The sequence below is a fragment of the Bicyclus anynana genome, chromosome 16 (assembly GCF_947172395.1).
Source record: "Bicyclus anynana chromosome 16, ilBicAnyn1.1, whole genome shotgun sequence".
Lineage (NCBI taxonomy): Eukaryota > Metazoa > Arthropoda > Insecta > Lepidoptera > Nymphalidae > Bicyclus > Bicyclus anynana.
Genome location: NC_069098.1, coordinates 12,053,432 through 12,080,159, shown reverse-complemented (window position 1 = coordinate 12,080,159; position 26,728 = coordinate 12,053,432). Strand labels below are relative to the sequence as shown.

General features: G+C 34.7%; 1 protein-coding gene across 4 annotated transcripts in view; it reads left to right on the top strand.

Moving 5' to 3' along the window:
* The window catches only part of LOC112057848 (inositol-trisphosphate 3-kinase A), a 167,195-nt gene that overhangs the window by 41,713 nt on the left and 98,754 nt on the right, over positions 1 to 26,728 (top strand). For 3 of the 4 annotated variants that reach the window (XM_052886000.1, XM_052886001.1, XM_024098410.2), the window contains exon 1: positions 25,025 to 25,214. The exons of the other annotated variant lie outside the window; for it this stretch is intronic. The gene's annotated coding sequence lies outside the window, so the exon portion shown is untranslated. Of the gene's footprint in view, positions 1 to 25,024; positions 25,215 to 26,728 lie in introns of those variants that run through there. 4 annotated transcript variants of the gene reach the window in all.

The window sequence follows — 26,728 nt, the reverse complement described above, 5'->3', positions numbered from 1 at the left end:
TACACTTTACCCATTGATTGCTATTGGTTTTATTATTTAAGATAGTAATTATTTGACCACTATGATCAGAGCTTAATTTATTTATTATCTTCTTTCTCTCAAGCACACAATTATAAAATATATTATCCAGACAGGTACCTGAAGTTGCGGTTATCCTAGTAGGTTCGTTAAAAGCATGCATCAAATCAAAACATTTAAATAAGTTAAGAAATCTAACAGATTTTGAGTTTTCTGTTAGAATATCAACATTAAAATCGCCGCAAATCAGTATTTGTTTGGAAGATGTGCACAATCGCCTCATTACATCTTCCATTACCTCTTCAAATTGATCAAAGTCAGCAGGAGGGGGTCTGTACACGCATACTATAATAATTTGTTCCAACTCCACACAAGAAAGTTCAACAATGCATTCCACAGAAAGACGAACTATATCTTTTCTATCCTTACATTTTAAGTTATTATGTAAGAAAATTAAGGAGCCACCATGACCAGCCCTTCTGAAGAACACACTTGACAATGAATAATTATTAATATTAAGAACTGACAGCTGTGAGTTAGTGAGCCAATGCTCCGTAATACATAATATGTGCATATTGAATTTTTCTACAAATAGTTCAACTTCTAACTCCTTGCCGTTGATGCTCTGTATGTTTTGGTGTACAAGGTTAATGTTACAGTGCATCTCCGTTGTCGTATCTTCTAGTTTAAAAAATTTTCAATTGTAACAGTACCAGGATTGGTACTGCGGTCAGGTATAGAAATATTTGTACTATTAGTACAGGTTGTAAAAATGTCAAAAGACTGCGTTACAATACTTGTAACTGGATCGGTTAAATTACAATTAACAATTGAGACAGTACTATCATTCGTACTCTGGTCAATAACTATCATTCGTACTCTGCAGAACAACGTTTGCTGGGCTAGCAATTGTATTATATATCATACTGACGCCGCGTGGTTCACGTTCCCGTAGGAGTACGGGAATAATATATAGCCTATAGCCATCCTCGATAAATGGGCTATCTAACACTTAAAGAATTTTTCAAAGTTCCTGAGATTAGCGAGTTCAAGTAAACAAATAAACAAACTCTTCAGCATTCTAATATTAGTATAGATAAACAAAAACAGATTTTCCTAAGCGTCCGTAAACATAAACAAGGGTCGCGTTTCATTCAGTAGCATCGTAAATCATAACATCAACATGAAATAAAAAATCTCCATTCACATCGTAATTGTTATGAGTAAAAACTGAGACAATGCCTTGTTATGGGTATATGTTATGTTGTATGTTGTTCTATAGTAAACTGATAGTTTATTTTTTACAGCCGTCCCACCCACCATTGACGTCAATCGACCGGTTTGATGATTGTCGTGGGGATGTGTGCGTGTGTGTGTGTGTGTGTGCGTGCAGGGTCGCAGGGCTTGCATAACGGTTAATCATAGTAATTATTTATATTAGGTATTAAAACCTTTATTTATCTTTAAATGAATGTAGTCCTGGTATTTGGCAATCAATATTTCACACGTTTGGTTCTAGTGTCAACGCCATTTTTAATCTAACATGGCAGACGTTACTAAATGTTAATTCATTATTTCAACAACCCCTATAATATGGGTATCAAATGAAAGAGCTTTATAACCGAAGCAAAACAAGTGAAGAAAATGAACGTCTATATTTGGAGTTTCAAGTTAAAACACTCATCACAAATGTAAACTCCGACGTTAATCTTAGGAAGTTTATTATATGGCGAGCACTCAACTCAATATATGTATAATAAATATTTATTTACTCAATTATGGCACCAACTGTGTATGACCCCTGGCATACATCTGAGAAGTTGTGTCAAAGTTGTCAGAGCTGAGTAAATTCTACTTAATAATTATTTTATGCTGACCATAATTTCTTGTTAGACGATATTTTATTAAGTGACACTCAGTAGATACTTAATAACGGTACAAAAATTCATATAGTGACTTATGTGACTGAGATGTTATTATTGCTAGATCTTCTTAATTTTATGAAAGTTTCGCTGCACAACTTTGCTATAAAGTTTGGAATGTCGTAGCTATAGCGTAGAACGTCATAATATTACCATAATCCATTTTCCTAATTATTGTACATACCTTAAAGAGAAACAAAACTAAGAGCGTGCAGCACGTCGGTACGATATGGATAAAATTCGAAGCGCAAACGAGACGCCGAATTATGACTTTCACGTAAGTGAAAAGCACAGAGCAATTGACGCGCGACGCAAATATCATGACGTGAGCGCCAAAACCATTTTTACCTAATTGCAAGTAAATTAAACAACATATCGAAAAACAAAATGGCCATGTTCAAGATATTTTCTATACAAAACAAAAATTTAAGAAAATAAGTTTGCTTTTCCTGAGATTGAAAGCAAAATGTGAGCAAAACATGTATTTTTCAAAAAAATAAACTATCGAGAAAAGTTTTACAAATTGTGTATTTTGTATAGTCATAACGAAGCTAACACTTCATTTACCCAAATATCAGGCTCCTAACTTTTCCAGAATCTGAGATCCAGAACCATTTGTAACCACCAAATTACATATTGCACACTCTTAATTAGTCCAACACTGACGTGTTAACATGTCTATTAAGTTAATGCTATTTTAGTGTTGAGGATAACTGCATGGTAATTATTATAGTCACCTGTGGTTTAGCGGTATTCTTGATTTCAAGTATGTCATACAATTTGGTAATTAATACCTATGGGATGGTCTGTCTGTGCATACGTCACCATTGACGTCGCTAAGCCCGGTTTTGTGCTATGTGTTCTGTGCTGCTAACCAAAAAAATCTACACTTTAATTTACTTTTTAATTTACTTTTGATGTCGTGGGATACGAAGTCAAAGTTGTATAGTTTTTTTGTTATTATTACGAGTAAATAAATTAATTAGGACAATACTCACATCACTATCTATCTCCCCAAGTTTTGAATATGCATTTATTATAGATACTAGCCGACGCTCCGCGGATTACCGTAGTTCCTGTTCCCGTGAGAAGGGGATAAAATATGACACTCTCAAACAAAGAGAGATTTTAATTATTGTTTCTCGTATAAACATGTCCTGATGCCCATTACATCGCTTGTTTTTTGTGACCTTGCCTATTTACTTATTATCAAAATATGTATTTGATTTTCGTATTTTGCATTATTACGAGTAAATAATGACAAAGTCGCATAATATGTGCAAATATTTATGAAAATAGCTTCAGTTATCTCTGCGCAATTAAGGTCTTTGCTTGAAAATTGAATTTTCAATTCAATGCAATTTAATTCAAATTTGTTTCAAGTAGTCATGGTCTAAGAGTACAGAGCTATTAAGTTTCTCGCAGGATGTTTCGTATAGCGATTTTGGACGATTTGTTGTCGTTTTCTTACTGAGGTAACTTTACTTACCTACGCCCTTAAATATAGATGGATAGATAGAGAAATAGACATGAATCATGATGGTTTTGCAATAGTTTAGTAAAGGGTTTATCTCCCTATCCCAAGTTTGGAATAGCGCTGTTATTATTTCAGTATAAAACAATTTTGTAAAGCAGAACAATGTTTGCCGGGTCACGCAGTTATTTGTACAAATTGGCAGCCCTAGGGGGGATTGAGCAAGTGTCAAATCACTCGGTACATGCGTGCTGCAGTTAGTGGTAAAACAGGATGGTGTTCAACTACATAAAATTGATTCCAATTTCCAGTTACACCACGCACTGCTGATGTTATCAGTTATCATGCACGAGTACCTACTAAAGCTTATGTGTCGAAAGAAATTAATATTGTTTCATGCTTTTATTTTATTGACGTCTTAGAGCCGATTTCACCACCATGAAGTGTCTGCTTATTCACTAGTGTTGTTTTTTTCATTTGACATAAAGTACAAAAAATTATAAAATGTAAGTACAGTTAGACTATCTGACGAGCGATCGAGTTAGTACAATAATACTGTTGCAATGACGGACTTGTTATATGTTTGACTTTGTAATGATCACTCATCGTTTTCCTTAGTCCATGGGGTCGACAAAATATGTCAATCTCTTAATTTTTACTCTATCTACTCCTCTTTCACACGCTCCAACCATCTCTTCTATGGCTTTCCCCTTGCAATTTCTACATTACTCTGGTAACATACTTTACATTTCATCCCTCCGCATCACATGTCTATACCAAGCTACGTTTACCTACTCCTTAACTTTTCTGTCACTGGCTCTGGTCTTAGACTTATTACTTTACATTTTGTAACATAATTAACATGTGTTAATCATAATGAATGGTACCGCCTGCTTAACATGTTTTACCAGACAAGGTGCCTGGTAAGGTTGCCTGAAAGAGATCGCTACTAAGCGATAAGGCCGCCTTTTGTATTCTACTTTTTCTTATGTTTCTGTTTTGCTTGTTTTCTCTTATTTACTGTGGTGTACAAATAAAGAGTATTAAAAAAAAAGGTGATGAGACGCCAATCACCAACTTGAAAACCTTTTTTACAAATTTTCAAGACTCGAATCGAGAATCTCATCTAAACACTGGACTAAATAGGACCTCAAGCTTTCGATAAAGGGAAAGAATTCAGTTTAATAAAAAAAAAATATAAATGTCCTAGAGCGGTAGCCAAAATTGAGTAAATAATACAGAATTTTATTGTCAGTGAACTGAATAAAGTAATATGTCGGTCATATTTTATTTCCTTTGTGTGACGCATGACATACTCTCCTATTGTCCTACATAAGCTATTTGCGCATTTAGTTATATTGTTAACATCATCATCACCATCATCATTATCATTATCTTCATCATCAGACGTCCACTGCTAGACACAGGGCTCTTTTAAAAGACAAACAACACGGTCTTTAGCTGCAAGTGGACAGCGGGTCCCTGTGACCCGCTTGAAGTCATTTTTCTTGTTTTCAGTCAACATCATAATTTCCAATTTTGTTTGGAAATTATGATGTTGACTGAAAACAAGAAAAATGACTTCAAGCGGGTCACAGGGACCCGCTTGAAGTCATTTTTTTGATTATTAGTGTGCTATTTTTGAGGAGATTATTAGTGTGCTATTTTTTACACTATATGTATATATCGTTTAGGATACGCCCCAACTAAAAATGACGTATAATACATTCGAAAAACTTTTTGGTGCTATGGGAAATGCAATGGCTTGGTTGTGGTTGGTATTAAATGCACTGTGACGGCGTTGGTTCAGTGGTCGACAAGGTGTTAGGTTCGAATCTTGGGCCAGGCTAGTCATTGAGATTTACTTTTTTCCAAGAAATTCGGAGTGATAGTGGAGATGGGAAGTTAGTGGTGTTACACCCCCGTACTTTGAACAAAACTTTAAGCCTGTCATTATCATCTAATATTATAAAGCTGAGGAGTTTGTTTGTTTGTTTGCTTAAATGCGTCCTGTAAACTAAACAGTAAGCTGGTCCGATATGAAAAATTCTTTCATTGTTAGATTGCTCATTTATCGAGGAAGGCTCTATATTATCCCTATATTCCTACGGGAACGGGAACCACGCGAGTAAGCCGTGCGGCGTCAGCTAGTAATATATATACAGTATATATTACATTATAAATACCTAATCAAAACAATATTATTACTTGTGGTGAAGAGTGTTGGTGGTACCTCAATAGTCCATATCCTCTCTTCCAACAGGAGGGAGGTCTGGCCCCTGTATATTATGCTGTTAAAATGAGACAATGAATACTTAAAACTCTTAATTGGGAAGTCATATTACATTGCTTTGGTATGTAATACGGTAGTCCGTATTACATACCAAAGCTATGAGTGGCGCGCCTGGTAAGATGAATTCCATAACAAACTCTAACACAAACAAATTATTAAAATAATTTACCTACTGCACAAACTGTATAACAGGAAGTGAACTATGTATAGAATACTTCTAATAGAATAATAACATATTATAAAATACCTATAACTAGTGCATATTATATATTTAGTAATTAGAATAGAATCGGAAATGGTAATCCCTAAAGCGACATATTCCACACATTAGTCACACTTATAAGCAAAGATTTTATAATATAGATATGTCAGTAGAACGTCAAACTGGGGCGAACAAAAGTAGCTAATTGATCGCATTTTATTGAGTCGCATAGTAAACAACGAAAGTTATTTTCACAAATAGTACCTAAATATACATATACCTACAAAGTCATGTTGTGTGTTTAGGAACTTTCAAAACTGTATAACATTAATATATATTTATGTATATTTAGTAGTTGTATTTTAAAATTTAAATACGTTATATAACGATGCGTATAAGGGACACATTTTAAGGTCTATTTACAAAAGAAATATTATTTACTCCGTAAATATTAGGAGTTTCTTGAACTTTTTGATAAAATTTTTGTTAAAGAAACCCTAGAGTTATGAGATATCCTCCCGAGCAACCTGTATAAAACACAAAATTGTGCATGTGTGCGCTCAGTGGAGTAATTAAATTCTGCTCACTTTTTGCGGTGATTTTGTAGGCACGTAACATGTCTATAGTATAAAATGTCGTTGCTTATAAGTATAACCAGGAAACAAACACTTTTATGTAGGTGAAGAACCTGTAACTTCGTAGAACTATGGATAAATTCTGCAATAAATTGAAGAAGGAAACTAATTGCATGTCTAAAAACAATATAGCATATAATTGAAATTAGGATTTTAAAAAATAAAGCCAAATGGAATGCATTGAAAATCCTAGTGCCAATCAGTCGATTGGGCTTTGCAATAACAGTCTGTACTAATGATTTTAAACTTATTTCGTGGTTGTTCATTATGAATGTTATTTAAACGGGTACATACCACGATAAAAAGATGAGATTTTTAATGTCGATTCGATCCAGTTGTCACGACGGAACTGAAGTTGCGAGATGAGAAGTGAAGTCAGCTGTTAGGGGCAGAATCGATCTACCTGTTAGGTTACGAAATGTTTTCACACTTTAGATGTATTTTTTTTAACAAATATTAGTAGAGATGAATGTTATTTAAACGGGTACATACCACGATAAAAAGACGAGATTTTTAACGTCGATACTTCAGTCAGCTGTTAGGGGCAGAATCGATCTACCTGTTAGGTTAGGTAACCTAACTGGTAGATCGATTACAAACTCGGGCCCAAGAAATTCAAATAATACGAATTTCTTGGGCCCAAGTTTGTGTCGAGACTGGGTTTCTGCTTTCTTTAGCCCGTATAAATGTCGTTCCCGTTGGAGTTTCGGGACAAACGTAGACAATACGTTTTTTCTGACAATATCTATTTCAAATTGTTCAAACTGTCTGCAGATTTCTTAATCCAGTCTCTCGTTCTAATATCGACGTATCGATTCTCTCACTACTAATGCTAAAGCTCCAAAATTAAAAAATATATGTATCATTCCCATACATTTGTTTTTCTCGAAGCGTTAGCGTTTGTAGGAATTGAACCAATATAATATAGTATAACATGGCTAGAGCGACAAAAAACAATCCATTTAATATTATTTAGATTATACTATATTTGCTTTTACTATATTGATATAGGATATTTTTAAACAATATATTTGATTGTAGTTGTAATTTGTTGGTCTTTCAAACAGGTCGCTCAGGAATCAATTCCCTGATTGTATCAATAGCTTGAAGGATACGAATTAAAAAGTAAAATTGCTTGTTCCAGATGTTGAACGCTGATTGAGGGCGTTGACTCCTGAGCGATCTGCGGCGGGCCCTGGAACACTGGAGTCTGGACAATTGGACCGTGAACCAGTAGACCATGAACCACTGGACCATGAACTACTAGACTATGAACCACTAGACCATGAACCATTGGACCATAAAAAACTGGAGCCTCGGCCGCTGGACGTCGATTTCACTCACCATTGCGTTCGGAGCAGTAACGGAATAAACTAAAGCGACCTTCAAACGTTTACCTCTTGTTGAATCTATACAAAATAATGATTGCGTAGGTACTTGGTAAAAAAATTTTTTAATCACATTCTTTCCCTGTGTCAAAAACTATAAGTTTTGCTAGCGGTGCACTTAAATTATTCATAAAAAACTGCATATACAAATACCCAATTTTTTATGGGAAAAGTCACCAATAAGGAACCGCCTGCGTAAAGCCTAACCCAAATTAATGAATACGATCCAGCTAGGCTATTCTGTAACGATATTTTTATAACTCGCAAGTGCGAGTTTCGAATTCACCTCTATCTCTCTCTGTTTAACACGATACTATAGAATGAGAAAGATTGTGGTGAATTCGAAACTCGCACTTGCGAGTTATACAAAACATCGTTAGAGAATAGCCGTGCTGGTTGTTGTCAATTGTTATGGAGATTTTAATTGACTAACACAAAGGAGATTGACCTTGGAGACCTGTAACTTCTTACCTTTATTAGCTTCTCTTCTATCTATCTATTTATTTTGTATTATTATTTGTGTATGTATTTTATGCACATTTTAATTCTGTAACTTCTGTCGTTTCCTCAACAAGTCACCAAAGTTTCAATTCATATGATTCGTATAGGTAAAACTAGAATATTTATTTTTAAACTAGGTATGTATTAGTTATTACTTGTTTCATCCGATAGTGCTCCATAAGAGAATGTTATGATTAATAAGTAATACATACATACAATTAGTATGATTTATGTCACAATATCTTTTTACGTCTCGTTAATTAAAACTCAAAGATATCAATTGTTATTAGTGTTTAGAATAGATCGTCTTAAAGACGCAAGGTAAAATTGAAATGGACTTGTTCAGTTCTTATGAATTGCCTTTGTCCTTTTGTATAAAATTTCCTCAACACAGGCAGCTAATATGTAGATATTTTAATTAAGTACCAATTACTATAAATATTTAAGGAATAGAACCAATTCTACAGTTTTTGTTATTAAAATATTTGTATTATTAATTAGATTACATATATACTATATACATTTTAATAACAAACAAGCTAATTGTTAATTAAAACTATAAATGTAAAAAAAATATGTAATTAAAAAAGCGAACCGTGGCTGATTTGTATTCTCAACTTTATATTTTTTTTTATTTAGAATTTATCTATTGTTCTAAAAATTATTATTAAAATATTTATATGAAAGTTCAAAACAACAAATATGCAGTAAAGATTTATTGTTATGAAAGAATGAAATAAAATAAAAAATGTATTGCTTTTCTTATGAAATCGTTGTGTACGGTAAATAATTCTTATGAATAATGATAATAATGATATTATCTATTAATTAATTTTCAACAAATGGGATTTTGTATTCTTTTAAATGATATTAATAAACTTTGTAATTATATGTAAAACTAGCTTGCACCCGTGACTTCGTCAGCGTAAAATTCAGTTTTTTCGCGAATTCCGCTGGAACCACTCTATCTAACAGTGACAGTCATATTTAAATCGGTGTAGCTGTGCCAGAGATTGCCTCGGAAAAATAAACTAATGGACAGACAAATATTTAAAAAAAGTTCTTTTTATGTTTTAATAGTTTTTTTATATTAGTTTAGCTCCTTGCTCTTATTTTGAAAACAGATAGATATTTCAATTTTATTTATATGTATTGATAATAAAATGTATATAAATAAAAAAATAAATACTTAGCCTTAAAAAAATTTCATTATCAGGTTTTGCCAATCACGTGTACCTAATTTAAATTAACATTATGTACCTTTTTATTTAGAACATTATTTTAATGTGACTAGTACATTAATTACATTAATTTACATTCAAAATGTATTTAATTAATACATTACAGATTGCATTTCTCATTTCAATTGGTAATTACGATTGTTTATGAATTTTAAAAAGCCAATGACGCAAACAGTTCGTTAATAAATATTGAATATTTAATTAAAACATTGACATATGATGATATTAACTATGTTGATATGTAAATGCTTCTATTTGTTTATTTTTAACAGCTGATGACTTAGATAGAATAGAACTTGGTAAATGCAATTTGTGTCTTACTGGCGTCTGTCATAATGAAGCAAATGCTTGGAGCAAAATAGGTTTAATTATTTTGAGATTGGACTAAGACAACTGTTATATAGAAAGTGACTAAGGCAAAAAAAATCACGTGGGGACAGTCGCAGGAAGCAGCTAGAAACCCTTTTTAACCGACTTCCAAAAAGGAGCAGGTTCTACGTTCGGCTGTATGTATGTTTTTTTTTCTTTATTTGTTATGGATAATTACTACGGATGAAGGCTTAATGTGAAGGAAATTTAAAATATCCTTGGTCCTCGAAAGCTGCCTGATCGATTTATTTATCAAAATGCAATTTATCTTGTAACATCTTAGTTATGGTTATTTATTGAGTAGGTATCTGGAATCTGCATAACCTATTGAGAATTTTTACAAAGTTTATGAATAATGAATAACTTTATCATTGTGTGAAAACCCGATTAATCTTTGAGGAAACTCACATGCCCGGGAAAATATACCCAACGTACATACTCTGACTGGAGAATTTTCCTGAGACGTTGACTACAGTTTTCATTCGGAGAGCAGAAGTGCTATTCGGTAACGAGTTGTTTATCTATTGTTGATTAAGTATGAATTTCGAATTTGTTTCTATCCTTGTCTATCTATTATGTTAGAAAGAGAGAGATTTAGACAAATTCGAGACTTACACTGTCCTGTATTAAAAACATTGTTACAGAATAGTGCTATGTTTTAATTAATTAAAGAAGTCTTTATCTGATAATAATTTTTATCTACAACTAAATGCTGTGAATAAAAAAAATTTGAATTATTATCTCGAACTAGCATTCCGGTTAGCATTTTCATTTAAGTATTGATATTATGTAAAATAGTTCATAAACAAATCGTTTTAGGTATAAAAGTATTATATTATTATTAGAATAAGACAATATTTTAGACAATAATTATTGTACGAATAGTTATTTACTCGTATGTATTCTGATATTAATATACATCAAGTTTTATTTATTTATGTAAATTAGTAGAAAATAACAATACAAGCCTTTACCAAATTATTTTTTAATATCGAAATTGAAATTATGTTGTCGCATTTAGAAATAATAATAAAACAATCAAGAATAACAGAATAATGACATATCATTTACTTTATAGAGATTATAATTATATATAATGTAATTTCTTTTAATTTGAATTTCCAAACTATTGCTTTTAAAAATGAATATAAAGATTATATTCAGTTGTTTGTTTATTTACTTTTATTTTTAATATTAATAATGTGTATTACGGCAATTACATACCAAAAGTTAATCTTGCCTTGATTTGTTTAGTTATAAAAAAAATATCCTCATATTTATAGGCAATTATTTAACTATTTAAATTATATTACCCAAGATAATTTATATCTAATCATGACTTAGTTAGTGTAATGAGATTGACGTCACAACGTAATGATATACGTCGCGGTATTGTTTTATTGTTAGCTTTGTATGTTATCGTGAAACACTGTGTAGGGAATGTTTCGTTTTGTTAATTAGTACCTACCTACTTGTTGGATATGAATGCACACGTGGCCAGATGGAAATTTAAATTGGCACATTTTATTCAACTATATTTTATTAGATCCGATACTTGGTCGCCAACTGTGGCCCTCATAAGAAGGATCAAACTCAAAGACGCTCAGTGGACGATGGAGCGAGCTATGTTTGGAGTTTCTCTGCGAGATCGAATCAGTAATGAGATGAGACGATCCGCAGAAGAACCAAAGACATAGCTCAACGAGTCGAGAAGCTGAAGTGGCAATGGGCACGTTAGGTAGACGTTAGGGTCGCGAGGTACTGGAATGGTGACTTCGCAACGGAAAAAGCAGTGTTAGTCGACTCCCCACTAGGTGGAGGGCATCATTGATCAAGCGGGTTAGAGGGAGGCGCTGAATGCTGGCGGCTCGGGATCGTTTTGCTAAGAAGTCAATGCAAGAGGCCTATGTCCAGCGGTGGACGTCCATCGGTTGTGAACGATGGTGATGATGATTTTATTGAATTACTCTACAGCACAACCTTCAGTAGGTATTTCGACGTCGAAGTTTTTCAACATCGGATTAGAACTGAAGCATTTTTTCATTTTTTTAATGAAATGAAATGAATGAAAAACAGATAGTTTTTTATTCTTACTCTTTGATGGCTTTGTTCTTTGCTAGTAGGTAGGGAGTGTATTTAAAACTTGGAAAATTACTAGTTTTAAAAATGAAGGCAGCTTGGTATACAACCTTACACTAAATATAGATAGAAGCCACATTAGCTGGCCAAGAGGTTGTGGGTTCCATTCCCATCATATGGACTATTGGCATACCCAGTGGCGGTTTTACCCTAAGGCCCATTAGGCCCGGGCCCAGAGCGACCACTTGTGAAAAAATGAGGGAAACAGCACCAATTATTGATTGGTTCTGAATTGTTGATTGTATTCAGTCACAACATAACATTTCGAAACAATGTTTTGAATTATTGTATCTAAATATTGCGTTTTATTCATGCTATTGTATAGTTTATCATTCCAGTTTGTATAATTATGTAGTAACTAGGTATTAAAACTTGATATTTTTGCATACTGTGCGTAAAACGAATAAATTTTATTAATCGTTTATTAAAGTTTTATTTACCTCACATATCGAACTTGCGTTTGAAAATAACATAAAATTGAAAATTTTGAAACTCCTGAAGGTCATGAAATTATTAATTACACTCTCGATCAAGACATCAATATTCTCTTTCAGTGCGCTTTCATTTGAGACCCCACTCGGACATATTTGCGGACATTCGGTTATTCTTCCCCACTTTTACGTACCAGAAGTAACTTTTAAACGGCTCAACAGATTATCATCAAACGTGTCTAAGAATACAAAGAAGTCGTAGGGAGCTATGGTGCATACTGGCAGACACAGTCAGACACGTCAAACTTATAACACCCTTCTTTTTTCGTCGGGGGTTAATTAATGGAAACAAAAAACCCAAGTTAAATTTGGTATAAGTAACTACCTACATGTTTCTGTATTTTATTCACAGAGTGTGCTCGTCTGTGATTGGATGAAATAAATGGTTTTAACACTTTCTTACTTCAAAGCGACTTCACGCTTTGCTTCATAGACACTGCAGGGGCTCAGTAATAGAAATATTAAAGTTATTTCGTGTACTTACGTACGCTATTTCGTGTACTTCTCTACTACTACTACCCAAGTCCTGTAAAATTTCTTCGAGATTTTGTATCGTAACGGTCAGGTAGGATTTAACCGTAAATATATTCTAAAATATTTAAGTTTATACATTTAGTTTTTTTTTAGACATTAATTGAGAGTTCTAAATCAAACGTATCGCAACAAATGTTTGATTCGTCAACCCTAAAATCTACTAATAATCGTAAATCTGTTGGAAAGAATTACTAAATTAAAAAAACAAATTAACTTCAATTACAAAATTATAATGTTTAGCTTAAACTTTAGCTATCGTTCCTAATATTATGTTATTCTCTAAAATAACAATTTTCTCTAAAATTTGTTTGCGAGCATTTTTCGTATTTGTGTTCTTGCTAAGATATTTTTGTCAGGCGTTAGTAAAATTAATCGGTCGCCGTGATTTGATTATACCCAAACCGTTTACCGTTCATCAACAAATATCTTGTTTCTGGACCAGAGGACTGTTAACTTGAAATTAATACTATCTACATACTTGGTTTTTCAATGTAAGTAAGATGTAGATGCATTACCCTTCAGTGACGCCGCTAAGATCCCATTAAGGAGCCCACAACACTTACAGTGGAATTCATAGACGATGTAGGGGCACCCCCTGGGAATCATTCACACGCTGAGTGTCAAATTCTCAAACAAATAGAAGTTAAATTCGACACTCAGCGGCTGAATGATCCCCTGGGGGTGCCCATACAACGTTGAATTCCACTGTTACACAGTTATAAAAAAAAGTCTGGGATGAGGGCTAACTTGAAGAAAGTATAAGTTTATCCTAATCATGTAAGCACATCTCTGTTAGCTGGGTGGTAAACAGCGATTGTCTTAGCAAACCACAAGAACGAAGATGAGTCAATTTTAATATGCAAAACCTAAATAGACAAGTGCTCGCTTAAAATCAAACCTAAGTAATGTAGCTAGACATTCTCAACAATGTCAGATGCTTGTAGGCAAAATCTGGACGAAATAATATTAGAAATTCTTTTCCTCAAAGATTTTCAAAAGGATTGTTTCTCATTCAACTCAATTTAAACTTTACGTGGTTTGCACTCTTCAACTTATTGATAATATTCTATGTACAAACAGTATTGTCGACAGTTTTCTGATTACCGACCCATATTCGGCTCACTGCTGAGCACGAGTCTCCTCTCAGAATGAGAGGGACTTGGCCAAATAGTCCACCACGATGACGTATATATAATCAAAGCACGATGGCTCAATGCGGATTGGCAGACTTCTCACAGGCAGAGAATTAAAAAAAATCTGTGGTATACAGGTTTCCTTACGATGTTTTTTCTTCACTGTTTGAGACGCGTGATATTTAATTTCTTATACCTATGTTAAAAGGTTCTTCTGTTTTCTTATACTATGTAAAAAGATTAACGATTAGGAATTAAGTAAGTATAAGCCTTGTGGGTCACAATTCTGTGATGTAGTCTCGACTCTTGTTTTTCTACGTGTACCGTTATTTCAGATGTCAATCTTTGTCTTGCGATCGGGAATTATTAAATTATTGATACAAGTCACATTCAATTCAGCGCAAGGGGCGACCGAGCAATTTGTCATTGATAAGCATTTATAGAAACTGCTGATCCTATCGATTCCATTGGCGTCCTCAATGATATGATACGACAAAGATACGTTGTTCGCTACTAAATCATTGAAAACTTCTTTAAATCGCCCATAGTATGGCAATAGCGCATAGTCTATAACGATTTTTTTTTCATCAGAAGCAGACAGCGGTAAATTATTCTCGCGTATAATTTGCTTTGATAAAAATGAATTTTAACTATTTATTGAGAGCACGATAGGTACCGTTTGCTGCAGACCATCATGATGGGTAATATCATCGGGAAAGGAGGAATAGGAGAAATGAAGATATCGTGGCTATCTATAATAACGGAATGGACTAGAATAAAGAGCGTCAGAGAACTTTTCTTTTCTGAAGTCATGGACAAGGGGATGTTTAAAAAACTGACTACCGACCTTTAGTAATGCAGAGGCACTTCAAAAAGAAACGAATATAAAGATGTATATGTATATCTTTGACGATTTCTATATCAACGATTATTTTATTTAAGAAACATGCAAGCCCGCTATAAGTTTAGCAATGCTGACTTATAATCGGATAATTTAAAATAATTGATGTTTACAAGAGAACCGGTCAAGTCTGTCTATTTCACTCCACTTTATTTATGGCTTTGTTCGTGACAGCGCAAATATTCTGCCAATGTCACACAAACACGAGGGAGGTAAGTCCATATCCACTTTGGGAGTGGCCACTTGTCAGCATATAGCAGATGTTTCACCGACATCGCCTTAAACTGCACGACAACCATGGGCTTGGCTACTAAGTCTCATTTACCTTCCAATAAATAAGTTTAAAATGTGTTAAAACTCATATAGGTACATAATATATATCGTCGACTTTATTAGGCATACTTTGATGAGTTTCTCAAAAATATCGATGCTTGAAAGACTGGCTTTCAGATTCACATATAAAATAGACGTAGTAATAGTTTTTAAAGTACCTATACCTACGAGTATTTAATAATTTTGAAAATGATTATTGATTGAGAAGAGCAATTGCTGAATTGTTTGCCTCTTCGTAGCAGAAACTTTCTTCCGAAAAGAGTGAAAAACTTAACATTTGCGTTAACATATCTATTATCTATTTGCAAAAACGTATAATAAAACATCATTACAATTCCAAAGAGAATCCTCTTATTAAAAAACGCATAAAAAGGCTTACACCACTTCAACATGGGATGTAAAGAGTAATGAACTAAATCAGGGACGAGAGACCTAAGTCCATAATTCATAGATTCCAAATACCACCGCCATAGACCATAGAGCAATGAAACTGACACCGTCCAGCTATAAGGTGTTATAAACAATATCGGTGAAAGATATATGGCGTGTCATTGCGTGATTTATATACGCGCTTCCATAGCAGCTGCGCGTGCGACTGGGTAGACAACTGTGGATGTGGACACTTTTATATGAAAGATAAACTCTTTTTCTATTTATTATATTTACAAGCTTTTATTGAATTTACAAGCTGTTACGTCCAATCTTGGAAGTCAATTTAGAAATATCTGATATTGGATGAAGAATTAAATATTGTTGTAATTACTATGAAACTGGTCGGAATAGGAGTCGGAAAGTAGGTCGGAAGGTCCATTTTCAGAAACACAACCTATATTCGGGTCACTGTTGAGCACATGTTACCTGTCAGAACAAGAGCGGTTAAGCTAATAGTTCACCACGCTGGCCCAATGCTGTTAAGCAGAAACTCACTTACACACGTAGAAAATAAAGAAAATTCTTAGGTATGCAGGTTTCTTCACTGTTGTGTAGTTAGTGTGTTCACATGTTTTTCCTTTACAGTTTGAGACACATACGTACCCAATATTTAATTTCTTAAAACACACATAACTAACTGAAAAGTTGGAGGTGCTTGCCGCGGTCCGGATTCAAACCTACGCCCTTCGAATCGAAGCAGGATGATCATTTTTAAAATCAAGTTAGTTTGATAAAATTTGACAATAACTGTATCCAATATCCATACTTTCTTAGCCATCGCAATAAGGAGTTACTATTCGTAGTTATAAAAGAACTTGAAGCAATTTCAAGCAATTTGGTACTTGTTTCAAAGCAATATAGATGTTAAGAACATGGCCATCTCTACAGGAATGGCGTGTTTTGAAAATTCACCCTTACTACGAGGTTCCACGCCTCGCAAGACGGTAGTAAATTATGTTTTGGTATTTAAAAAAAATCCTATACTACCAACATGTTTATTCCTGTCGCTAAACAGCATTGCTGTGTTTTTGGAGGGCATAGTTAACGCACGGTATAGTTACAGGTAGGTACATAAGACTTAACAACTGCACCTCTAGTTGATGGATACGGAGCGACATTTTCTAGAGCGTGTTCTTTTTCATATCCTGCGAAGTGTTGCTCTATTTATAGTCTATGGTTTATGGTTTATAATCTATGGTTGTTAATTAATTTTATACTTCATTATTTTAACACTAGTTATGTCAATGTTATAGTTATCTTTGGATTTTATTGAATGTCGACATTTAGTGAACGGCCTAGGAGCTATTTATCTAATTAGCTAACACTGGACAGTTGTGACATTACCATCAGTATGACAGTTAATAACAAATGCTGCTCGTTATGACGTCGCTAAACTTTCATCCATAGACATCGATAAACAATTTCATACTAAGTCTAGTTAAAAGTACTAAGTCTTATATTGAATTCCAACCGTAATAAGCCATGCCCATAATGCATCAATATGATTTATTCTTATTGCTTTTCTAAATTTTTGCTTCGAGACTTAGGAATGCTGTTCGTGCGAAAGGTTAAATGTTGAATTGATAAGTATTTTCACACATATGTGTAACTTATAAATATGTTATAACTCTGGGTTTCATAAGCTTGAAAATTAATTAGTTCATTGAAATTTTAATTGTTATTGGTAGTTTATTACTAGTTTTCAACCGTTTATAACTTAGTCGCACATTTTTAGTGGATAGGTTAGAGGAATTACTGTATTTTTACTATTTTCACGAAATATCGTAATTAACAATTTCCCCAGTAGCCCAGACAATGGGGATGATTTTTTGAGTTTTGATAGATGACTAAGTCTGAATATATTGATTTTTATATGATTTTTATGAGACATGCTGGTTAGTAAGTAAGGTCAATCATTTTTAAGTGACATTCGGGTAAATAAAATAAATACATAAAAAAAAATATTGTCGAAATTTTTCTAATATATATAAGACTGTAGGATCTCAAAATGGATAAAAATCTTTTATCGTAGTTAGATAAAAATTCTAACATTTTTACTTTCCTTACATTGAATGTGACATTTTTCACATAATTGTGAAGTATATAAAATGTCACATACAACGTAAAGTGGACCTAATCTCTACTGTTTAATGTTAATAAATCAAACCTCTAATCGCCACTACAAAGTACTAACAAGGCTCTAAGTCTAATATCTGGTCATTATGGTAGAAAACGAAAATTACATGTAATCATTCTTGTACTCGCATATCATATTGAGGTCATTCACCTGTCCACATTGGCACGTGCGGGCGTCAGTGACGTCAATGACACCGAGCTGGTGTATCAAATTGCTTCCTTCTTAGCCGTGCCTACTTAGTTACAATTGTACTTAACTAAGTACTAAAAAACTAAGTAATAAAAAAACAATGAAATGAATTAATCGCTTATCATTATCATAGTTTTTTAATAATGGTCACCTGCGGTTTTAGGTGCATATGATTCCGTTGCTATTGGAATACGGGTATAAAATATAGCTATGTTGCTCGCTGATAATGAAGCTTTCTACTGGTGAGAGAAATTTTTAATTTGGTATAGTGGTTTAGGTGAAAGTGAAAATCTACAGGTAATTTTTATAAACTCATATTTCGATATAATATGATGAATCAAAACAACTTGATGTTAAGAGAAGAATAATCGCCTATACATTTAGTAGAGCACCGTCATTATGAATACGGGTGTGTATAAAATCGACTGCAGCTGAAAACGAGGTATATCTACTGTGGTGAGGTTGTTGAAAAAAGAAAATGAACAAGAAAGAGGGTAGATCGATTCTGCCCCTAACAGCGGATGTCAACTTCGCATCTCGCAACTTCAGTCCCGTCGTGACCACGATCCATGCAACTGGGTCGAAATATCGACATTAAAAATCTCGTCGTTTTATCGTGGTATGTACCCGTTTAAATGATATTCATAATGAATACGTCCTATTTATTTAGCGGTAGAGCTTCCTCGGCCGAGTGCCAAGAGCTGTACTTACTAAAATATGTTCATTTCGGATAATAGAACGAAATAACTTGGTAGTTATAGCTAATTAATATTTCAAAACAATATCTACAAAGAATGAATCTTATAAAATCAAAAAATATTATTTTGCTCTCATTTAATCAAACTGTACCTACCTAACTTAATTATCTATATTTCAATTGATTAATTTAAACTAAGTTTATTTTGCACTAACGAAAAGATTTGTCTTTTTGGAATAATTAAGAACAAAACACAATTAAACAACTTAGCACGGAATCTCATTAACATCTCAGCCTCGCGACATAAACATGGAATGTAAATTTTTAGCGAAAGGTTCCGAAATTCCTTTAGGTAAATAAAACAATAGAAGGCCAATAAGTCAACTGGAAGCATTTCCTTTACATTCCATTTATACCCTTTACAAAGTCGGTACAGTGTGCCTAGTGGGAGTTTTCAATATTTTCATATTGTTACTATCGCGTTAACGTATGCGAATTTATATGGAATTTAAACAGTGAGCAGTAGTGCCACTAGATGGCGCTGTTTCAATTCTTTATAAATTCGCGTTTACGTTAACGCTCTCGTCACATTATAAAACTGCCACTAGGCCCTCAGTTAGCTTTAAACTTATGTGATTCCACTGAAAACTGTAAGACGTAATATTATTATAAATGTATATTCCTACTAGCGACGCCCGCGACTTCGTCCGCGTGAAAATCCATGTACAATTTCAACCCCTATTTCACCTCCTTCTATTTATAGTTACACATGTTTTATTATAAAACCTGACAAATTTCATGTTTGTAACATGAAAAATGAAGGACTTTCATACAAACTTGCGGGAGCCTTTAGACCTCATTAATCCGGCCCTATCGCATTGTCCATTTATGACTACCTCCCTGCCAGATTTCAAGTTTGTAGTATAAAAAAATAAGGACTTTCATGCAGACTTGCGAGAGCCTTTAGACCTTCTTAATCCGGCCCTATCGCAAATCCGTTCTTAGCGGATACCTACTAACTACCTCACTGCCAAATTTCATCTTTGTGTTTCAAGCGGTTCTTGTGATTTCGTGATAAATGACCTTGAAGATACAGTAACTATCGTAGACGTGTATGTACCTAATGTAAAAAAGCCAAATATACATATGTATGCAGCGCCGGACCGAGGTAAATTTTAGAATGGAGCGAGATCCAATTATGGCGCCTTTCGCGCACGTAAATTCATCACATAAATTTCTTTTCGATCTTGTCTTTACCATTTCGGCGCCCCCTAGGATTTGGCGCCTGGAGCGACCGCTCCTTTCGCCGTATGGACGGTCCGGCCCTGTATGTATGTACCTAATGTAAAAAAGCCAAAGCTTAAACATTATTAGTACGCTAGTTGGCAATTGCTAATCTCGTCAACCCCATCGGAGTAGCGTGGTTCGAAGGTTTAAATCCCCCTTTCTGGTAGAAAGGAACAAGCCCGAGTGGGCCATTACTAATAGACTAATTATATTAAAGGTAAATAAGAATCACGTCTCTAAATAAATTGTACTTTTTAAAAATATTTTTTCGTTGATACAAACTAATCCAAGGAATTGTTGGTAAAAAACAGCCGGACGCTTGTAAATTCCTATATCTTGCAGTTGACGTTTAGATTGACAGGTTGACATGATGATTATCGACGGAGACTAGTCGAGCCACGTTACTGTAAAACTAATATTTTTTACTATAATATCTCAATTTATTTACTAAGCATTTTCTTTACTACTAATAATCTATTATACAAGTAATCGTAATCGCTTGTTTTACTTGCCCTGTGATTCCATGTATATCGTAAATATTAGGAAGCTTTCGAATGATATTTTATTATTAAGCACTTATCCGGCTTTTTATACCAACACATCTACGTTGTAAAATGTCAGGCCACGAACCACGGTCTTTGCGATTTTTATTTGCAATAGTTGGTGTATTTTAAACCCCCTTCCTTACCCATTTTTAAATCGCGATTTTAGTATTTTTGTATGAAAAAATTATTCATCCATCCATCATCATCATCATTAGCAACCAATTTTTGGCTAACTGTTGAGCACGAGTCTCCTTAGTCCTTACAGAATGGAAGAGTTTTGCGCAATAGTCCACCACGCTGACCCAAAGCGGATTGGCAGACTTTATACACATAGAGAATTAAGAAAGTTATCATGTAAATGCAGATTTACATGATAACTTTCTTTCATAGAGACACGTGATATTTAATTTTATTGCCATATAAATAGCGTAAAGCAAAGTTTGCCGAGTCAGCATATTAAATTCACTTACCTTACCTTACCTTACCTTATCAGCCGATAGACGTCCACTGCTGGACATAGGCCTCTTGCATGGACCTCCAAGCACAACGATCTCGAGCCGCCAGCATCCAGCGGCTCCCTGCAACCCGCTTAATATCCTCGGTCTACCTAGTGGGGGGTCGCCATTCCAGCACCTTGGGACCCCAACGTCCATCGGCTCTTCGAACTATGTGGCCCGCCTATTGCCATTTCAGCTTCGCGACTCGCTGAGCTATGTCAGTGACTTTGGTTCGTCTGCGGATCTCCTCATTCCTGATTCGATCACGCAGAGAAACTCCAAGCATAGCTCGCTCCATCGCCCGCTGAATATTAAATTCACTGCTTGGCAATTGCACCTGTTAATAAATGCTGCCTACTGTAAAACGCGTTTGTGTCTATTCACTTTTGACTTAATATAGATTTTTATTTATCAGCACACATACTGCTATTTTATTAAAGTGCTATATGCTCTTATTTGAAGCCGGCTGTACTTTAATGCGCCTTAAATGGTAATACGAAAAGACCACATTCCGTTAGTTTACAAAACAACAAAGCGAGTAGATACGTACTAACTGTATTTTAGTTAGTAGCAACCTTCCTGACGTAGTGGTGAGGGTTTTAGCTTTGGAACCTTTTGACGACCTCTCTGACGTAGTTGTGCTTTACAACTGAGAGTTCTTGGGTAATGGGTTCAATTCCAAACACCGCTAAATGTAGGGTTTTATATTTTCTAATTTGACTCTTGTGTGGTGGACTCCTGCTGGCAATTTCGTATCGCCAAGGGTTATAGAGTTCCGTTATGGTTGTTACGTAGAGTATGGTTGAAATAACTTGTTATTATCATCATTATTAACAATCCATACACAGCTCACCGTTGACCACAAGTCTCCTCTCAGAATTAGACGGGTTAGACTCCCTTATTCGCACGAGAGCTTTCAAATCTATTCTAATATTATAAAGCTGAAGAGTTTGTTTGTTTGCTTGAACGCGCTAATCTCAGGAACTACTGGTCTGATTTATTATCTCGGTATTCTTACGGGAACGGGAACCACGCGGGTGAAACCGCGCGGCGTCAGCTAGTAAAAATATAAACTCGTAATTTCCCGGTATCCAGATACCGTTACGTAGTCTGTATAATTCAGAATACATTTCGGGCCAAGGTTACTACGTCATATACGACACCTGAAGAAGTTAAAATGTATGACATAAAACTGAATTATTAACGCGGTAGGATATTTTGAATGTTTTACGTTTGCGTATCTCACGAAGATTTGTAAAATTAATATGAAAGTTTACTTCGAAGAAACAAATAAGTAATTATCTTATGGGTAAAGCTCACTATGCATATGACAGTTAAATAATAATGCATTTAGTAAATTCGGAGATGGTGGTTTATGTAATTTAATTGATTATGAAACACGGCTAAAACACACGTGATATTAGGTCGGTGTATGCCCTACTACTACTAGTCGGGCATACTCCGACCTTAAATCGTGAGTGTTATTCATATTAATATAAATAACACTCACGATAGTTTAAAAAAAATATGTAATTTGTTAGTTCCTTTTAAAGGCAACTTACCAAACAAATAAATAAACTCACCGTCGCACTTATCATGATTACACAAATTATTGTTTAAATCATAGTAAATAAGTTACCATATAGCCCGAAGTAGAGTACTTACAGTATAAAAAAATATATTGATTTAATTCGCTCAAATCCTTTTATCGAACGTTCATTGGCAGCCACGACAGAGGTCATAGGTTTGGTATTCGCGTCGGGCACGGACATAGAAATCATAATAACAAGACAATAGAAATGGCATGTACGCGTGACCTTGTCACCATGGAGAAGACTTACCTGATTTTATTTTATTTGAAAAAGTATGACTTATAAAAATATAGGTATGAGTCTTAGACCCACCCACTACCCAGAAGGAAAACGGAGATAAGTTAATAAGTAAGGTAATAGACGAGAGTCCTCTAACGATTATTATTATCGGATGATAAAGATAAAGCTGAGACCGATAGATTATAAGAAGGTCTCAATTTTACACGTCCGTGAAGGGTAAACATCGTGAGGAAACCTGCATACCAGAGAATTTTCTTCATTCTCTGCGTGTGTGAAGTCTGCCAATCCGCATTGGGCCAGCATGGACTAATGGCCTCTAATTCTGAGAGGAGACTCGAGCTCAGCAGTGTGCTGAAAACTTAAACTTAAACCGAGAACTTAAACTTATCCTAATAACTTATACTATAAAAATCATGCACTGCCGCATGCTGGCAGCGTTGGACAGCCAGGCTTATCGTTCAACCAAAAAATGAGCCAGCCGTTCTGTCACCATTCACTGCGACTCCATGGTCAAAAGGTCCTCACGGCATTTCTATTGCAATGATATTAATATGTCTATGGGCGCAGATGTAGCGGGCCATTCTACGCCGTACGAAAACGTGTCGGCCTCAGAATTATGACATGTTAGACACGCGAAAAAACTCAATGTCTCGATCCCACGTCGCTCCGTGCCTATGCGCTTAGCTGTACACTGGCGATACGTAGCATGATAAATAGTCATTGTAAAGCTTAGAAAAAGCTCCTGTGGAGTCCTCCATAAAACAATCTCGTGAAATCAAACATGTTTGTCAAACAATTTGATCGTCTGCTTTTTTTGTCAAAAATTTACCAATGAAAAAGGAAAGACTGACAAATAAGTTTAATCGTGAACTTTACTTAAGTGTCAGTCATAACTACACTACGAATAATAAATTAGTACTATACTTTTAGAAATGTAAATTACTGTAATACCGAAAATCACTTATTTTTTAATGGCGTTATACATTGCTCTTAAATAATGTTCGTAATGTTGGTAAAAAATTAGTAAACAAACAATAACAGAGTTAAATTGTGGAACCAATTTCCTGCTTTATACTCTCTAATATGTGATTTTAAAATGGAGTTACCTAGGAATTGTTTCCTACATCGTAGGTTAGATTAGGAGCGTTAATTTACGATATTATAGGAGATACTCACACAGTGGAAACAAAGAAATGTTACCATGATAAGGTTGCCTCGAAGGTTCCTGAATGCTCTATATTCCTGTGAATTTTCATAATGATTAATGGCAATTGCTGAAGAATTTATTCTTAAGCAGAACGTACTGAGTTTTTTGCCAATTCTTTTCAAAAGAATGCCTTCAGCTAATTATCGATTATTGATTGATATCGTAAATAATTGATTAAGATTCTTCCCGTGAATTTTCATAATTATTAATGGCAATTGCTGAAGAATTTATACTTAAGCAGAACATTTCTTGAGTTTCTTGCCAACTCCTCTCAAAAGAACGCCTTCAGAACCAGTAATAGAGTAATGATAAACAGAAACTGGACATTCCAAAAGTGCTTATAAAGTTAACGCACTGGATTTTATTTATAGACGTTGTAGGGGAACCTCCAGGGGATCATTCAGCTGCTGAGTGTCGAATTTAACCTGTATTTGTTTGAGAATTTGACTCTCAGCGGTGATTGATCCCCTGGAGGTGCCTTCAAAACTTACGTACGTAACTTGATTTGATGAAGATTTGGAGCAAAGTATAGCGCGTGAAATCTCACGCAAAGGTATCGGTTTACATCCTCAACTAGACGCCTGTAGCCGCTCAAGACCCGCACTAAACGTAACACCCGTACTTACTACTTAGTAGTGTAACGCCTCGAGAACTGATTGCACGCTTTCGATCCGCGATCTGAGACACGCTCACTCGATGCGATATTTCGAAAAAGTATCGATTAACAGTGCCGCGATATCGATATGAATGAATGTGCCCGCAATTTATAAGTGACAAGTGTGGAAAATTTTAAAAACAAAATAACAAGTGGATACGGGTTAGTAATGTGTTTGCAGTTTGCAGTTTGCACTGAATTCCATCAATACTGAGGCTAACTAGAGTTGTAAACATACAGATTTTGACAAACATTTTGCTAATTATCGATTATCGATTGATACCGTAAATAATCGATTACGTTCGTAAAAGAGCACGTTAACCGTTATGACGACAAACAAATACGTATCGATGTTAGTGCCGATAATCAATGCGCGTCCAATTTCGCGAGTTGTACCATTTGATGGAAGTAATCACTAAAATCGATCTCAAAGTCGCCGCGACGCTAATTGCTGCAATAGTTTTATCGATTATGAATCTCGATTGCTTATTCGATACAATTACTTTTTATTGCATCCAAAATATTATACAGCGTGAATTAGATGTGTTATCATTTAATTGAATTTTGTTCATTGTCTGTAGAAGCACTGTTGCGCACAATATTATTTAGTAAGTACATAATATAGACACGTGTTATTTAATTCCTTAAAAATAGTGTCTCAATCGGTGAAGGAAAACATCGTGAGGAAACCTGCATACCAGAGAATTATCTTAATTCTCTGCGTGTGTGAAGTCTGCCAATCCGCATTGGGCCAGCGTGGTGGACTATTGGCCTTACCCCTCTCATTCTGAGAGGAGACTCGAGCTCAGCAGTGAGCCGAATATGGGTTGATGATGACGACGACGACGACATAATATAGTTATCCCTTTCTAAACGCAATTTGTAAATGTATAATACGTACGTTAGCTATATTTCTACGAACCAAGTCGCAGTAAGATTATACTTTTCTATTATAACTAGGTACCTACTAGAACTATTATGAATTCTGTGGTATAATTTTTGAGACACGCGGAAGAGCGTCAACCAAATAAGAAAGAACTGCTGACAACAAAGCGACAAGTTATCTTTACACGAACCATCTGAGGCCACTTTTGTCTACTTTAATTATTACTACCACTTAATAATTTTGTTTCTTTCTTTTCCTTGTCCTGTATATTGTTTTACAGTGTAAGTTTATAATGAAATATAACTACCCATCTTTGTTTACCACTACATAGTTATACTAACAGACCAACTGTTATTTGTCTATTACATTGGTTAAACCATAGAATACACAAGTTAAGCTAGATTTCTCGTAATGTAAACCTTATAATCTATTGACACTAATGTAAAGTTTGTGTTGTTTTACGGGATAAACTCTAGATTTCAATAATTCTTATACTAATAGAAAGCCTTGTTATATATGGGCCATATTTTATCCCCGTATTCTCACGGAACGGGAACTGGAAAACGGGAACTACACGGGCGCTACGTTTAAAGACATTTATTTATTTAGGAATTACATTATTATTCCGACGGCCTCCGTGGCGCAGTGGTTTGCGCGGTGAATTTACAAGACGGAGGTCCTGGGTTCGATCCCCGGCAGGGCCGATTGAGATTTTTGTAAGGTCTGGCTTCGGCCTTGGCTAGTTACCACTCTACCGACAAAGACGTACCGCCAAGCGATTTCGGTAGAA